Source organism: Vicia villosa, unplaced genomic scaffold (genome assembly GCF_029867415.1).
Source record: "Vicia villosa cultivar HV-30 ecotype Madison, WI unplaced genomic scaffold, Vvil1.0 ctg.000506F_1_1, whole genome shotgun sequence".
Lineage (NCBI taxonomy): Eukaryota > Viridiplantae > Streptophyta > Magnoliopsida > Fabales > Fabaceae > Vicia > Vicia villosa.
In genome coordinates this window covers 943,910-961,024 of record NW_026705241.1, presented here as the reverse complement: position 1 = coordinate 961,024, position 17,115 = coordinate 943,910, and the positions used below count along the sequence as shown (strand labels likewise).

Below are 17,115 nucleotides of genomic sequence, written 5' to 3'. Positions count from 1 at the left end.
GTATCTTCTTCTTGATAAGCCTTTCTTCTGATCTCTTCTCTCTCAAAACACTTAGATGCGCCTTTATGAGTGGACTAAAGTCTAAACAGTCCCAATTTACAAATTCTCTCCTAATCACTACCCCGTACAACTTCTATGTAGAACTCACCATCTAGATATGAGAAATCACATCCCACCTCCAATCACCCTAGTGATATACCTGCAGCCACAAACCTTGTGAATGGAATCAAAAGAACCCAATAGAAAGATTACACTTTCAAATTTATAATACTTAATTTTTCTTAAAAGCTTCAGCCAAGAACAATACTCGACTCTATGCTTAAAAGCTTTAAGAGTGAGAATAATAACTTGATAAACAATCAAGTAACAATCATTCTACCACATGGTATCAAAAGATGCATGGGTGACTTAAAACACAAGAGACTCTGAAAACTTAAGACTTCCCCTAATTTTATAATTGTGAATGTTATTTCACATTAGGATTGGGGTTCTCTTTAAATACTCTTCAGCAGTCCATGGACTTTGAAATCTTCACCCAAATATTCCTTGATCCTCAAGATGAGAAAATCTTCAAGTTTTTTAAATTGTCTTAATATCCAATTTTAGAAACTTTAATTTTGTTGGAGATTTGTTTTACTTGTTCCATATTAAATCCTCTGGACCTGCGTAAATATCTATAATATATCCAAAAGAAATATCACAAAATCAAATCAAATCAGTCAAGATTTAAAACAGCCTGTACTGATGTTATGGTTCGACATGTCACAACATTTGTCAGAACATCTGTCTTTAATGCAACCTTCTCATTCTACTGTACCAGCTTGATCGAGATATTATGACATCTTGCTCAGCACTTATCATGAACCATGTTTTAGCAAAAGCCATGGTACTAACACACAGCTATGGTTCTTGTGACATCTTGGATCATGGGCCAAAAATGAGGAAATCACATCAAGCCCATCACAAAATCAACATAATCACTCAAGGTCCTCTACGTGATTAACAAGGAAACTGGTACATGGAAAATTGGTGGGAGACAAGGTGTACTCTGATAGACTACCACAACAGAGGTGTCGGCGGCGGTACATAAGCTGCGCAATGTACTATTGTACTATACATTTGTCTTCTAGCGCTCCCAACTCTCGTCTTTTGATTCAAATGCAATTTTGCTTTAGCACAACAAAGATTCTCTCCAATGCTTCCATCATTCCATGTTTGCCCCATAAATTAGCAGGATTCATTCTCTTTCCCTTAGCCAGGTCCATCTTGCCTCAATTTGTGTTCCTTGCTACAGACCAATGCGGTCTTGCCTTAGCTGGACATAACTAACCTTGAAACAAGTAAAAACATATCAAAACAACAAAAGGGAGCATCTATTATGCTCCAAACTAATTCTTATAAAACAACTGAAAAGCAATAAAACATTAATTAAAAAGCAATTATTTAATAATAACCCAAACTATTAGAGCATGTATTAACTCACAAAATGTGGGTTAGCAAATATGCTTATATGTTTTAGCATTTATTCAAGAAAAGATTTGAAGACCCCTTGACAAAGTCAAGGTTTATTGCAAAAGAGTTTAAGTTTGAAAATAAGAAGATTTTGAAAAGAGGGAGAATATTTTAAAATTTAAGAAGATGGGCAAGAGATGAAGGGACTCTCCTAAATCATAAAGTAAAAGTTAAGGAATAGAAAGATCTAATCAAGAAGAAGTCAAACAAATTAACATAAGAATTCCATTCCTTTGAATTAACCTCAAAGCATATCATCAGATGAACCAAAGCACTTAGCAGATGAATAACCAAAACCATAAGTTCAAAATAACAATCCAACTCAGCATGCATCACATAAAACTTGAACTTGTCTCAGATGAATTTGCATCAAATGAAATTTTATAAGATGAACTTTCAAAGTTTCAAATCAATAAAACAATTGCACACTGACAAAACAACCAACAGATACAATCTCAAGGTCTCAGATACATTGGTATCAGATGAAAGACTCCAAGTCAAGGTTCTAATCCTAAATTCATCTCTCCGTATTTTGCGATATTGATCTCCTCTGTTCCGTTTACCTGTGCACGCGTCGATGTCGTGGAGTGAGATCCAAGAACCATCTCCTTGTATGTTGCTGGAGTAGGTGCGCTAAAGGATATTTCTTCCCCTTCTTCTCATTGCCAGCTAACTCTTTCTCTTTAACTCTTTTGGTGCTTCATTCTCTTCATTCTCTAAGATCATCTTCCTCAGGATTTGCATGGTCTGCATTGACAAACCCTAACAGAGGGTTACTCAACATTTTCTTAAAGAGTTTTTAGTACGTTAACACTAACTTATTTTTGTATGACTCCATTCTATCGATAGAGATCTCGACTCGTCCATTTTAAGAGTATCTGCATATAAAATTCTAATATGAATAAATATTAATTATATCAAGCAGGTCTATTAATTATAAGATACTTAAACATGCTTCAAGCAATCAATTTTGTTGTTTATGATTTATTGATTAATATAAAAATTCATTAATGTAGATTGACACCTCATTAAAGTTAAACCATTACTTTTTGACAAAACCAAACTAATGTATATTGTAGAAACAAAACTTTATTCAAACCAATTTATCAAAACAAATTATAATTTACCAATACAATTTGTATAGTACCACAAACCCATTTGAAATGTAATGAAGCATTCATTGTCTTGCCATCGCAATCTAGTGGTCCATAATGGTTGGTGTAAGTCATAACAACTTAATTAATATATATCTAATAATGTAAGCCATAGCTATGGACATTGAGTCTCTATCAAAGACCCTATATTTCTCCTCATTGAAGGCATCCATGCATACTTGAATTTCCAATAACAACCTTTCTTTCTTAATTCACTCAATACAATATTTTGTTGTGATTTGCAAGGTAGTTTCGAGATATATATATACACAAATCAACTTGACTAGTCATTTTTAAAAGTATTTTTTGAAATTAGGAGAGAATAATTAATAAACTATTTAATAGTTGCATATTCGTGGGAAAATGTTCATTGGTCAAACATACATACAGTGATACTATACTAGCCACTTTATTATTTTTCTATGCTTCTTCACAAGCTGCAAAGTTTGCAAACTAGAAAGAAAGATAGTATATATATCTTAGCAAGGAAAAATTCTAAGGTAAGAAACTATATATATGTTGGTCTATTCTTCTTCTCTAATTAACTTTATTTCTATGCTCTTTTTTATTTCTTGAATTATTTTTCATGAATTATAGGATTAAAGATGAAGCTCATGAATGAGTGAAACTGGTGATGCAGAAAGCAAAATCAAGATATTGACGCGCTTCAATTTGACGACATGGCTATAAAAATGCATTATATCAGCCATGTAGTTTGATTGAGCCGCGTCAATATCTTGTTTCCATCTCCAAATTTACCCATATCTCATCAAACGCCATAAGCAAGGTATGTATATAATTTATTTTTTCTTCTTAGTTATGTCTCCTCATCTTGATGAATATATGTGAATTAGTTTGAATATGGATAACATATTCAGAAAGAATGATTCTGGATGAAGAACACCATCTCCATGAAAATTAAAATCAAGACTTCTGCAGCTACCATATTTGAATGGTAGGTAGGTTAATAATACAAATATAAAAATAGGCAGTAGGTAAAATTGGGGTATCATAATAGCATGCTAATTTCATCAAATTATTATATTTAAATATAATATTGTATTTTCTGATATTATGTATATAAAAATAGAAATAATTCTATAAATAAATATTAGGGTGCCGGAGCAGGATATAGGTAGAGAATCAATTTGAGAATATGGTCCGTATGCACTTGTGTTTATTATATGTTTATGATCTCTTTTAGATGCAGATTGTTAAGATGTCGCATTAAGATCTATATGAACCTAGCTAGACCTATATATATTGCAATAAGAATTACTATAATCAATATATAGCTAGTTAATTATATAGTTCATGTTTTAAATCTTGTGATTGAAATGTAAGTGGTTTGATTTTAATTCAATGACTCTAATTAAGTGATTCATAACTGTTTTGATCATTTTTTTTTTTTTGCAATAAAACTTGAAACTTTAATCCAACTGTTGGATGGTTAAAAATATTTGACTTTAATTATATTTATTTTAACAGTCATATAAATTATGATTTGTTATTATTAATTTCATTTCTTTTAAACCCGACTTTGACTGGTTGGTTGTATCGGTCGAATAAAAAACAATCAAAAATCGGCGGATAGGACAGATAAAAAAAAATTAAAAAACTGAAAGTGCAATTGATTCATTGAAAATTGATACAGTTTTGCTGGTTCACTGATCAAACCAACGAATAAACATGCTTGAATTGGCTAGTAATACATGTTTTGTTACTAAGACATATTAAGGATAAAAAATTGAAATTAAAACAACATCATCTCTTTCGTGTATCAACTCAAAAGATGAAATTTTCACAACCTTTGAAAATCTTTTATTGATTCTTCAATTTATCTTAATCTCTTAATTCTAAAATCAATCTCTTATCATAAGGATAGTCTTATTATTATTCAATTTTTTTTTTGGGTGTACAAATCAATCACTTCTTTCATTTGCATTGTGATCATGTTATAAAATTTTGTCATTATATTTTTTCTTTGATTTTATTCTTACTTTGTTTGGGGAATTTGCTCAAGGGTTTAAGACCCATGATTTCATTTTTGCTTCGTGTTGGTGTGTTGAGATTTGTTCTTATGGTAGTTTTAGGTAGGAAACAAAAATTATGTAATATTAATTCTGTGTTATTATCATCTATTAAAAATTATTTCTCCTTATAATTTATAAATTTGATTATTGTATTTCTTTAATTCTTGAGTTTTATTATGGCATGCATGTGTTCAAAATTTCTTTAGATTTTATTAACAAAAACTAGATTATATAATTAAATATTTATATAATAAATTTCAATGAATATATATTTTTTAATATTTGTATATAAATTGAGTAATTAGTCATGTCGTCTGACTAATAACTTCTATGTTTAACCAATAATCTATCGGTCTGATGTGATCAATAATCTAATAACTCTGATTTGCTCAAATTGATTACCTATTTGAATTTAAAACATTGATTAGGATGCTAGTTGGAAGAAAAAAATAGTAATGCTTTTGTACCAGAAGTTTAATATAAATATCCAGGTATATAAATAAAATTTAGGGATATAGAAAATTGGGGATGGATTTTAGCATTATGGAGTAATATATACTTCAAGCATGACATCTAAATGAAAAGGAGTGACGGAGACTGATTGTAGAGAGGGGACAAGTAGAGTTAATGAAGGGAATCCTTCGTTTTCAAGAACTGCTGTAGCTAAAATCTTGATGCAAAATGGAGTGGGACCTATTAATTACTCTTTACTTTTATGGGTTTGCATTAATTTCTATGCCATAATAAGTTGTGTCTTCATGCATGTTGCTAGAGAGTAGCTAGGCCAGGCCTTGTAATGTGTTTTTCTTTCATATACAAATTGTTTTTAAGGGATAGACACTCTACAAGCCTATATTAAACCACCTGTTATGTTATGATTAAATTTAAATTACCTTTTAGAAAGGTATATATAATTGTTTTTGATGAAATTGTCTTTTATTAGTATAAAAAACACAATTTAAAAAAAAAAATTAGAAGCTTGATAAAAAATAACATTAATATCTTATTTGTATTGTAAAACAATGGATAATTTAATATAACTTTTTTACTATAAGAGTTTATAATAAGGGTCATGCTAACATGTGCCCTTACATGTGCCCTAAGGGCACATGTTATGAGTTAAATGTAAAAAAGATTTTAAGAAATTGTGGATTGTTTTCGTAAAAAGTTTATAATTAATGTGTTTATTACGTTTTCCAATACAAATTTACTATATTTAGGTTTTTTAACATGTGCCCTTTAACTTTATCTTTATAATAAAAAGTATAGGAATATATATATAGGTGTTGTTCACTTTATAAGTTAATTTTTGTAGGATGATTACATATGTATTTCACTAAATTATATGCTTAATTAAGAATTCCACTAAGTGGAATCACGTTAGAAAGTCAAGTACTCGATCCTAATCGTCTAAGCATCGTCTATCGTTAGATATGATCGAACGGCTACATGTATCACACGTCGGGTTAGACATAGGCGATTTCAACCACATGTCAAATATAAACTCTACCGAGTATCATTTATAGGTATTATCTCAATCTCACTCTCAAACTACATATCTCTGACTTCACTAACTTTGTGTGTTGGAGTACTAACCATGGAGATCCTCCTTATTATGTTGTACCAGAAGCTTTAATTCACCGCTGCACTAGAAGAGCTTATTTTCCCAACACCTCCCTTTTCTCGTTCAACCACAAAATAATGATACTGTCTGTGGGTATCAAAATTTGATTTTCACCTATTTGCACATCAAATTCATCTATTTCTAAAATTCATTTCTCATTAACATGCATCTCGCGCGATCACCGATGATGATCTCTAATCTAGCTACTAGAGTCCCCTCCCATGCATCTTCTTAGAGATTCTCAACAAACTTCGAGATAATGTAGCTCAACAAAAATATATTCAAGTCAATCCGAATAGGAGCAGACTTGCCGATTTCGATAAGGAAATGCCTAATTTCGTGCCTAAGGGCATCCGCCCCAACGTAGCCATTCATCAACTGAATATCGACCTTTCCATCATATATGTGGCCCAAAGAAGGAGGCGACAATCCCCTGAGAAAGTCGAGGCCAAAATGAACATGGTTTAAGGCCCCTTCCTGGTCAACTTTATTTTTGATGTGAGACACACTGAATGGCTATCTACTGTTCTCCTAGTTAAAAAGGCATATGGAAAATGGAGAATGTATGTAGAATACACCAAACCTCAACCAAAGTTTCCCTAAATATTCATATCCACTCCCCAACAACGACAAGCTGGTAGGTAACTCTACCTAATAAAAATTGTTGTCATTCAAGGATGCGTACTCTGGATACAATCATATCCTTATACACTAAGCAGGCATAGACAAAACCACTTTCATAATGAAACACAGACAAAAATTGGTTTTAAAAACTAGACTACCAAACAAGAATTGGGTTAGGTAGGTTACCAAATAGGGACTGGTAAAAGGAAAATAAAAAGACATAACACTCTCGTGCAAAATGCATAAACATCCTGCAAAAGGCAAGACGCTTGGTTTAACATATTTTATGAAAAAGGCATAGAAAACTGGCAAGAGATAAAAGACAAGTGTTGCACCCCAAAATTTGCCCTCTTTATTTGCGCTATAAGTTATACGATGTTTATTTCGTCATCCAAAGAATTGAAGAAAAATAATAAAGTGTTCGAGTGGTTTCGAGAAAATATGATACAAATTCAGTTTTGCGGTGAAAAGCACAAAAATATTAACTCACGTACGGAAAGAGATATATGTTTTATTCTCGCATTGTCGGGGTTTTTTGCCATTCTCTACATCTTTCATGTTCGGACCGAGAGAAAATTAACAAAGGAAAGCGACGAAAATATTTGTTTACGGTATTTCGGGTTTATTGCAATACAGTTTCCTGGACGCTTAAAAATTCGTATCTCACAATCCGCTTGCCTGTTTCGCTTCTTTTTATAACCGCAGCTCCATCTCATCATCCCCGACATTTCGTATGTTCGGGTCATTGTTCACATCTTCACCGAAAAGTCCAGAAAATTGCAAATACGCCGTGTTTCTTCATTAGAAAATACAGGTTTTAACGTGTCGCGGCGACGTTTGAAAATTCATAACTCCTTCGATTTTTATCGTATGGAGCCCATTCCAGTGCGGTTCTCTCTGAAATTTTGTTAGCTTCGATTCGTCGCCATCTACTCAGGTCCAGATTTCGAGTGGAAGGTGAAGGGTTATCGAGTTCTTTTAGCGTTACTCGCAAAATTCTGCATGTTTACGTCAGATGAATTGATAAAAATTCTCGCCGTTCGAATGCGCATAAATTTTTCACCGTTTATCATATGAAAGTGATTCTCGCGGACACGAGTCATAAATTTACTCATCTTCGAGTTAGCGTTGGTCCCGTTCCCGTTTTTTCTGTCGATTCATGTTTCCAGAAAAATATCCAAAAATAGCAAGGTTAAAGGCGTTTTTGACATTTCGCCACTTCCAATATATAAACCATTTTCCTTCACAATCTCTCATAACTCACTCTCACCCCAAAAATTCAAAAACTACTCTCTCATTTCTCTCCCAATTCTTTTGAATCAAAAACCTAAAAACATAGAAAAATTGTGAAGAACATGATGAACACGATGAATATCACGTAGCCAAGGTTCATTGACGTCCGTCACGCATCACCACCTCCTCCCTACGCCGACCGTCACTCCTCCTCACCTGCTTGCCGTTCGTCATCCTTGCCATCTTCTCAGTGACGTCCGTCACTATCTTCCTTCTCATAATTGCCGCTCGTTGTTAAGTGCCAAATTGTAGTTATTTTGTGTATGTAAATAGTGGCACTTATCAATGCTTTTTGTTAATACCGTTTGAATAATCCCCCGTTTTTGTGTAATTACGTTAACTTTACGAATACTTGTATTTTCATACACTTTTATACCGTTTGATAGTTTTGTTGTATTTTTGTAGGTATTCTTGCGTTTTCGGAGCCTTGAGGAATAAAGTGTCGAAGACACGGCTGCGAGAGCCTTGAGGAAATAATTCTGCTGTTCTGGTGCAGGGCGCTTCGCGCGCTGTAGGGCGCGTCGCGCCCTCTTTGAGTTTGAAGAGCTTAGTCTGGCAGAAGTTAGGGCGCGTCGCGCCGGATTAGGGCGCGTCGCGCCGGAGGGCGGTTTGCTAAATTTATAAAGGGCGCATCGCGCCGAAATAGGGCGCGTCGCGCCCACTGCGAAACTCAGTTTTGTATAAATAGTTAATAACAGATTTTTTAGGTTTTTTATCACCTCTTCTTGACAAGTTGAGCTCTGATCCTTTTTTGGTAGTTTAGAGGCTTAGGAAACACCATTGGGTGAGACGTCATGTGGATTGATCATGGATCTGACTCGATTTCATTGTACCGGTGAGATCTTTCCAGTTCATCTTCTCTCTTCCCTTTGTTTCATTCCAATGGTGGGTGTTGTATGTTTGTTTCTACTCTTAATGTATGTATATTTGTGGATCTTGGGATCGTTTATATATTCTCTTTACAAATCATCATTGTTGTTGTTCTTGATCTTTTTGCTTAAATGCTCTGGATTTGTGTTGTTGCAGACATGGACACCATAGATTTTGATTAGGAATGATAATTGTTAGTTTCTGGGTTGCAGACATGGATTCAGGATTAACAATCTTAGTGGGTATCGAGTCTAATGCCTCCGTGTTGTTTGTGTCGGTGGAGAAATCGCTGATGTGAATAGTACGGTTGAGCTTTCGTCGGTGTTGCAGACATGGGCACCGATGCGGCATCTCGAGTGATGCCCGGTGATGTTGATGCGTATTGTGAGTGTAGAGCGATAGATCTTCAGATTTAAGTATTCGACGGGTAGAACGAAATGCAATTCCATAACTATTTCTCTTAGGCTATTGAGATTGTTTATCTGCTTTTATTTACTTTTCCCGCATTTACCTTTCCGCACCCAAATCATGAAACTTAGAACGCGAGATAGTCGAACGGCAGTTCTTCTCACCGATCTCTGTGGACACGATAATTCCCGGATGAATACTTCCAAAACTTTTGTTGCTTGCCGCTTTACCGCTTCAACAAAATGGCGCCGTTGCCGGGGATTGGTTGAGATTAATCGCATTGCGATGGTTTTATGTTTTAAGTTTCGTATAGTTTTGATTAAGTGTTTGGGCAGGTCATTTTCTTTAGGTTGCGTTTGAGGCGAAAGCATTGGCGTACCGCGAGGAAGTTTCTTACCATTCGCGAAACAATAAAGGCGTCGAGCTAACGACGTTAAACGAGCGCTTGTTGGGAGGCACCCCAACGGTTTTATTTTTCTGTTTTTCTGTAATTGAGTTTTGTAGGTGTTAAGTGGTGGCTCACTGGAAAATCTGTCTTTTTAGACTGGTCTGGTTTTTCTGGTGTAGCGCGCGTCGCGCGCTCATGGGTGCGTCGCGCGCTGGGTTGCTTTTGGCCAGTGACCTCTTTTTAACGGGTCACTCGGCTCGCCTTTTTCCCACTTACACCAAGGCTTTATAGTATAGTATTTTATCGATTTATTTTTAATTCTTTTGTTTGTGTTTAGACTCAAATTTTGGCCCGATTACTTGGAGTCGCATTTGGTAATTCTCCGATTGTGATAGATTCAACATGCCGGTTGTGCGGTAATGATTGTTCGAATTTGTACATAGCAAGGTACTCGTTTATCGCTTTCTATAGCATAGCATGTTTTTGAGACTTTTCATTTGTACAAATTTCATACTATTCATTCTTTTTGCATAACTTGCTCATGACTTGAATCACAATTAGTTTCCCCTTTTTACCATAAATGTGAGGTGGCTTTCCATTGTGTATATATGTGAGTGACCGACATTTCTTGTTTTAACTGGATATTATTATGTTTAATCTTTCGTCTGTATCGATTTTGTGAATGCACGAAAGTGATCAAGGCACTTGTTTGATTTTGAGCACAACTACCATAAGCCAAATGTCATTTTACCTTGTGAGTGTGTGACCATTCGTACCCCCTTTGAGCCTTTTTGTCATTGTCCATTTTGTTTTTGAACTTGAGACATAGTTCACCCTTTTTGATGGATTTTGATTATCTTTGTTTTCTTGACCTTAACTATGATGTTTAGTTGGATTTTTACCTTGCCTTAGAAAGTAGGGAGTATTCACTTTATGTTATGGTTGAATTCAAGTTGGGGAGAAGGTGTTTGCCTCTTTATGTTGTGATTGATGTGAGGTTAAGAAAAGAAAAAGAAAAAAAAAGTGAGAAAGAAAGAAAAGAAAAAGAAAGAAAAAAAGAGAAAAGCTTGAAAAAGAAAAGAACAAAAAGAGTTTTGAATAAGAGTGTGCTAATAAGTTTTGTGTTTGGTGTGAAATTTGTGATGAAGAGAAAAGTTGGATTGAAATTGTATTGTTTGAAACTTTGTGGAAGTAATTACTCCCTTAGGTTTAGGCAAGTTTTTGTTTCGATTAGCTTTAGGACTTATCACTTGTTTGTTAACCGAGCCACATTACAACCTTAAAAGCCCTTGTGATTCGTGCTGTTGCATTTTCAATACTATTTTTAGATGAATGCATAATTTTGTCTATTGTTTTCAAGATTGTTGGATGAGTGTTCAAAGTCCTCACCTTTCGGTGTTTTTCATCTACAGATGAGTTTTTGCTAGGCGTGATTCATTATTGAGCTTGTTTTGTTTTAGGATGTTTTGTATGAATTTTTGTACTTAGGAATCGTTTCATTTTCATGTTGTCATTGTAGGATAGTGGTAAGTATTTACTTTTTTCGTACGTTTTTGTTTGAACCGTACAATTGTTTTGTTTTTCCAAATCTTGTTGATTCTTGATTCTTTGGATTTTTACTTTTGCGATTTGAGTGTTTGGCCCTGTTTGAGGACAAACAGATTCTAGTTGGGGAGAGTTGTTAAGTGCCAAATTGTAGTTATTTTGTGTATGTAAATAGTGGCACTTATCAATGCTTTTTGTTAATACCGTTTGAATAATCCCCCGTTTTTGTGTAATTACGTTAACTTTACGAATACTTGTATTTTCATACACTTTTATACCGTTTGATAGTTTTGTTGTATTTTTGTAGGTATTCTTGCATTTTCGGAGCCTTGAGGAATAAAGTGTCGAAGACACGGCTGCGAGAGCCTTGAGGAAATAATTCTGCTGTTCTGGTGCAGGGCGCTTCGCGCGCTGTAGGGCGCGTCGCGCCCTCTTTGAGTTTGAAGAGCTTAGTCTGGCAGAAGTTAGGGCGCGTCGCGCCGGATTAGGGCGCGTCGCGCCGGAGGGCGGTTTGCTAAATTTATAAAGGGCGCATCGCGCCGAAATAGGGCGCGTCGCGCCCACTGCGAAACTCAGTTTTGTATAAATAGTTAATAACAGATTTTTTAGGTTTTTTATCACCTCTTCTTGACAAGTTGAGCTCTGATCCTTTTTTGGTAGTTTAGAGGCTTAGGAAACACCATTGGGTGAGACGTCATGTGGATTGATCATGGATCTGACTCGATTTCATTGTACCGGTGAGATCTTTCCAGTTCATCTTCTCTCTTCCCTTTGTTTCATTCCAATGGTGGGTGTTGTATGTTTGTTTCTACTCTTAATGTATGTATATTTGTGGATCTTGGGATCGTTTATATATTCTCTTTACAAATCATCATTGTTGTTGTTCTTGATCTTTTTGCTTAAATGCTCTGGATTTGTGTTGTTGCAGACATGGACACCATAGATTTTGATTAGGAATGATAATTGTTAGTTTCTGGGTTGCAGACATGGATTCAGGATTAACAATCTTAGTGGGTATCGAGTCTAATGCCTCCGTGTTGTTTGTGTCGGTGGAGAAATCGCTGATGTGAATAGTACGGTTGAGCTTTCGTCGGTGTTGCAGACATGGGCACCGATGCGGCATCTCGAGTGATGCCCGGTGATGTTGATGCGTATTGTGAGTGTAGAGCGATAGATCTTCAGATTTAAGTATTCGACGGGTAGAACGAAATGCAATTCCATAACTATTTCTCTTAGGCTATTGAGATTGTTTATCTGCTTTTATTTACTTTTCCCGCATTTACCTTTCCGCACCCAAATCATGAAACTTAGAACGCGAGATAGTCGAACGGCAGTTCTTCTCACCGATCTCTGTGGACACGATAATTCCCGGATGAATACTTCCAAAACTTTTGTTGCTTGCCGCTTTACCGCTTCAACACTCGTCACCTTTCAACGCAGCAACGCCGCCCGTCATCTCCGTACGCCGAACGTCACACTCCACACGAAGTGGTATACTTGGCCTCTGATATAAATTTTGAAGGATAGAAAAACACTTAGAAAGGGGGGGGATTGAATAAGTGTGACTTTAAATCTTGGACGATAAAAATAAATTGCACAATTATTTTTATCCTGGTTCGCTGTTAACGAAGCTACTCCAGTCCACCCCCGCAGAGATGATTTACCTCAACCTGAGGATTTAATCCACTAATCGCACGGATTACAATGGTTTTCCACTTAGTCCACGACTAAGTCTTCTAGAGTATTCTGATCACAACTTGATCACTCCAGGAACAACTGCTTAGACAACTTCTAAGACTTTTCTAGAGTCTACTGATCAACCTGATCACTCTAGTTACAAACTGCTCAGCCAACTGCTAAGACTTCCTAGAGTATACTGATCACACGATCACTCTAGTTCCTTACAACTTAATGTAATCTATTCAAGAGTTTACAAATGCTTCTTAAAAGCTATAATCACAAACTGTGATATTTCTCTTATCGTTTAAGCTTAATCTCACTAAGATATTACAACAGCAATGTAGTGAGTTGATGAAGATTCTGAGCTTTGATTGAATAGCGTTTCAGCAAGTTTATTTTCGTTCAGAGTTGTTAAGAATTGGTAACCTTGCTTCTCATCAGAACTTCATATTTATAGGCGTTGAGAAGATGACCGTTGAGTGCATTTAATGCTTTGCGTGTTCCGTACAGCATTGCATTTAATGTTATACGCTTTTGTCAACTACCTCGAGCCTTGTTCACGCTGTGTCTACTGACGTTGCCTTTAGTAGCTTTAACGTTCCTTTTGTCAGTCAGCGTAGTCTGCCACCTGTACTTCCTTCTGATTTGATGTTTGTGAATACGACGTTTGAATATCATCAGAGTCAAAAACAGCTTGGTGCATAACATCTTCTGATCTTCTGATCTTGAAGTGCTTCTGTTGCGTGATACCATCTTCTGATCTTCAGTGCTTCTGATCTCATGTTCTTCTGATGCTTCCATAGACCCATGTTCTGATTCTGCTTCGACCATCTTCTGATGTCTTGCCAGACCATGTTCTGATGTTGCATGCTGAACCATTTGAGACACAACTTCTGAGCGCTGAATTATGCGTACTCTATATATATATTTCCTGAAAGGGAAATTGCATTGGATTAGAGTACCATATTATCTTAAGCAAAATTCATATTATTGTTATCATCAAAACTAAGATAATTGATAAGAACAAATCTTGTTCTAACAATCTCCCCCTTTTTGATGATGACAAAAACATATATAAATGATATGAATTTGCGATCAGAAAGAGTAGACGGCAAAAGACAAATTACACAGCTATAGCATAAGCATATGAATATGTCTCTCCCTGAGATTAACAATCTCCCCCTGAGATAAATAATCTCCCCCTGAAATAAATACTCGAAGAACTTTGATAAAAGACTTCCCTGATTATTTCGGTAGAGACGATCATATAAGCTTCTGCCTTCAGAGAATTCATAGCTTCTGACTTCTGCTTCCATTGGACAGCTTCAGAACTTGAATTTCTTTAGATCCTTAGAACACTCACAGCTTCTGATTCCTGCTTCCATCGTGGACAGCTTCAGAACTTGAATTTCTTTGATCTTCAGAACATTCACAGCTTCTGACTTCTGCTTCCATTCAGGACAGCTTCAGAACTTGAATTTCTTTGATCTTCAGAACATTCACAGCTTCTGATTTCTGCTTCCATTCAGGACAGCTTCAGAACTTGAGTTTTCTGGATCTTTTAGAACATTCACATCTTCTGATTTCTGCTTCCCTCGGATAGCTTCAGAACTTTGAATGTCTACCAACATCACTTCATGCTAGATTTGTATCAGAACATTGTTGAATGTACCAGAGCATCATCAGAGCATCTCTACATCCTGAAATGTTACAGAACAAAAACTAAACGACAAAAGTCAGCATGAACGAGTTAGAACATAAAATGTATGTTTGAACACATTATATGTATCAGAGCCATATAGGCTGAAATAATGTATCAGAGCAAATAATGTATCAGAGCCATAACATTATATGTATCAGAGCAAATAGAATTTTGTCAGAACAGGATAGACAATGATATTCAAATTCTATTATCAGTGCTTCTGATTCATTCTTCTTTCTTGCTTCTGATCTCTGAAGCTTGACAGCACTCAGCTTGCTTCAGTTTCCAAGAGCTTATTCCTTTTACAGAATAACGCTTCTTATGGTTTTGCTTCTAGTGTTTGCTTCTGAAGATTCACTTCACTTCTCTGTACCTGCAAAACACTTAAACCATATAGAACTTGCAGTTCTTGTTAGTGAATGTGTGGGAGCCTCTTTACCCAGCAACTGATAGATTTAATCAAATCATTTATCATTTATCTTCTCCCCCTTTTTGTCATAACATCAAAAAGAATATTTAAAAAGATTCAGATGCATAAAACGACAAATAGAATCACTGGAATGTAAATCAAAGAAACTTCTCATCTTCTCATTCTGGGCATAGATCCATATTGATGTTCTTCAGAATGAATTTAAACCTATCTTCAGCCAGGGGTTTTGTAAAGATATCAGCCCATTGATGGTCTGTATCCACAAAGTTTAAAGAAATAACACCCTTCTGAACATAGTCCCTTATGAAATGATGTTTAATCTCAATATGTTTAGCTTTTGAATGAAGAATAGGATTTTTAGATAAACATATAGCAGAAGTATTATCACAGAATATAGGAATGTTACTCTCAAATATCTGATAATCTTCCAACTGACTCTTCATCCAGAGCATCTGTGTACTACAGCCAGCAGCAGCGACATATTCTGCTTCTGTTGTTGATAGAGCAATAGTTGCTTGCTTCTTGCTATACCAAGAGATCAAATGACTTCCAAGAAATTGGCAACTTCCTGAAGTACTTTTTCTTTCAATTCTGTCTCCAGCATAATCAGCATCACAGAATCCTACTAAGTTGTATTCTTTAGATTTTCTGTAAACTAAACCAACATTAGTAGTACCTTTCAGATACCTTAGAATTCTCTTAACAGCAGTTAAATGAGATTCTCTAGGATCTGATTGGAATCTAGCACACAAACAAACACTGAACAGAATGTCAGGTCTAGAAGCAGTCAAATATAGAAGAGATCCAATCATACCTCTGTATAACTTCTGATCTACCTTCTTACTTACCTCATCCTTACCTAGGATGCATGTTGGATGCATAGGAGTTTTGGCTTCTTTGCAGTCCAGAAGATTAAACTTCTTCAGAAGTTCCTTCACATACTTGGTTTGGTGAACATATGTTTCTTCTGATGTTTGATTTATTTGTATTCCAAGGAAATACTTGAGTTCTCCCATCATGCTCATTTCAAACTCAGCCTGCATAGACTTAGCAAACTCCTTTCCAAGTGTAGCATTAGATGTTCCAAAAATAATATCATCTACATATATTTGACAGATTAAAATATCCTTTTCAAAGGTTTTACAAAAGAGAGTAGTGTCCACTTTTCCTCTAGTGAAACCATTATCTAGAAGGAAAGAACTTAAGCGTTCATACCAAGCTCTGGGAGCTTGCTTCAATCCATATAATGATTTCTTTAGTTTAAACACATGATTCGGAGACATAGAGTCTTCAAAACCAGGAGGTTGATGGACATAAACTTCTTCATCTATATAACCATTTAAGAAGGCACTCTTAACATCCATCTGATAGAGAGTGATGTTATGTTGAGTGGCAAAAGAAATTAATAGACGAATAGACTCTAACCTGGCCACTGGTGCAAAGGTTTCTGTATAGTCAATCCCTTCTTGCTGACTATAACCCTGAGCCACCAATCTGGCTTTGTTCCTTACCACCTCACCTTTCTCACTGAGCTTGTTTCTGAAGACCCATTTTGTACCAATTATATTGAATCCATCTGGTCTAGGAACAAGATCCCAAACATCATTCCTTGTAAACTGATTCAGTTCTTCTTGCATAGCAATTATCCAGTCTGGATCTTCTAGAGCATGATCAACAGAAGTTGGCTCGATCAAAGATACAAGACCTAATTGACAGTCTGCATTGTTCTTAAGGAATGCTCTTGTTCTGATTGGATCATCCTTCTTTCCAAGAATGACATCTTCTGAATGACCAGAGATGAGTCTGGATGATCTTCTGACAGATGGTTCTTCAGAAATACTTAGATCCTCCA

At 35.6% G+C, this 17,115-nt stretch overlaps 1 long non-coding RNA gene across 1 annotated transcript; it reads left to right on the top strand.

Annotated features, from left to right (window-relative positions):
- The first annotated feature begins 2,857 nt into the window (after window positions 1-2,857).
- On the top strand, window positions 2,858-12,848 carry LOC131629070 (uncharacterized). Its single transcript, XR_009291946.1, has 3 exons — window positions 2,858-3,166; window positions 3,264-3,453; window positions 8,646-12,848. It is a non-coding gene; the product is annotated as an uncharacterized LOC131629070 (long non-coding RNA).
- The last annotated feature ends 4,267 nt before the right edge of the window (window positions 12,849-17,115 follow it).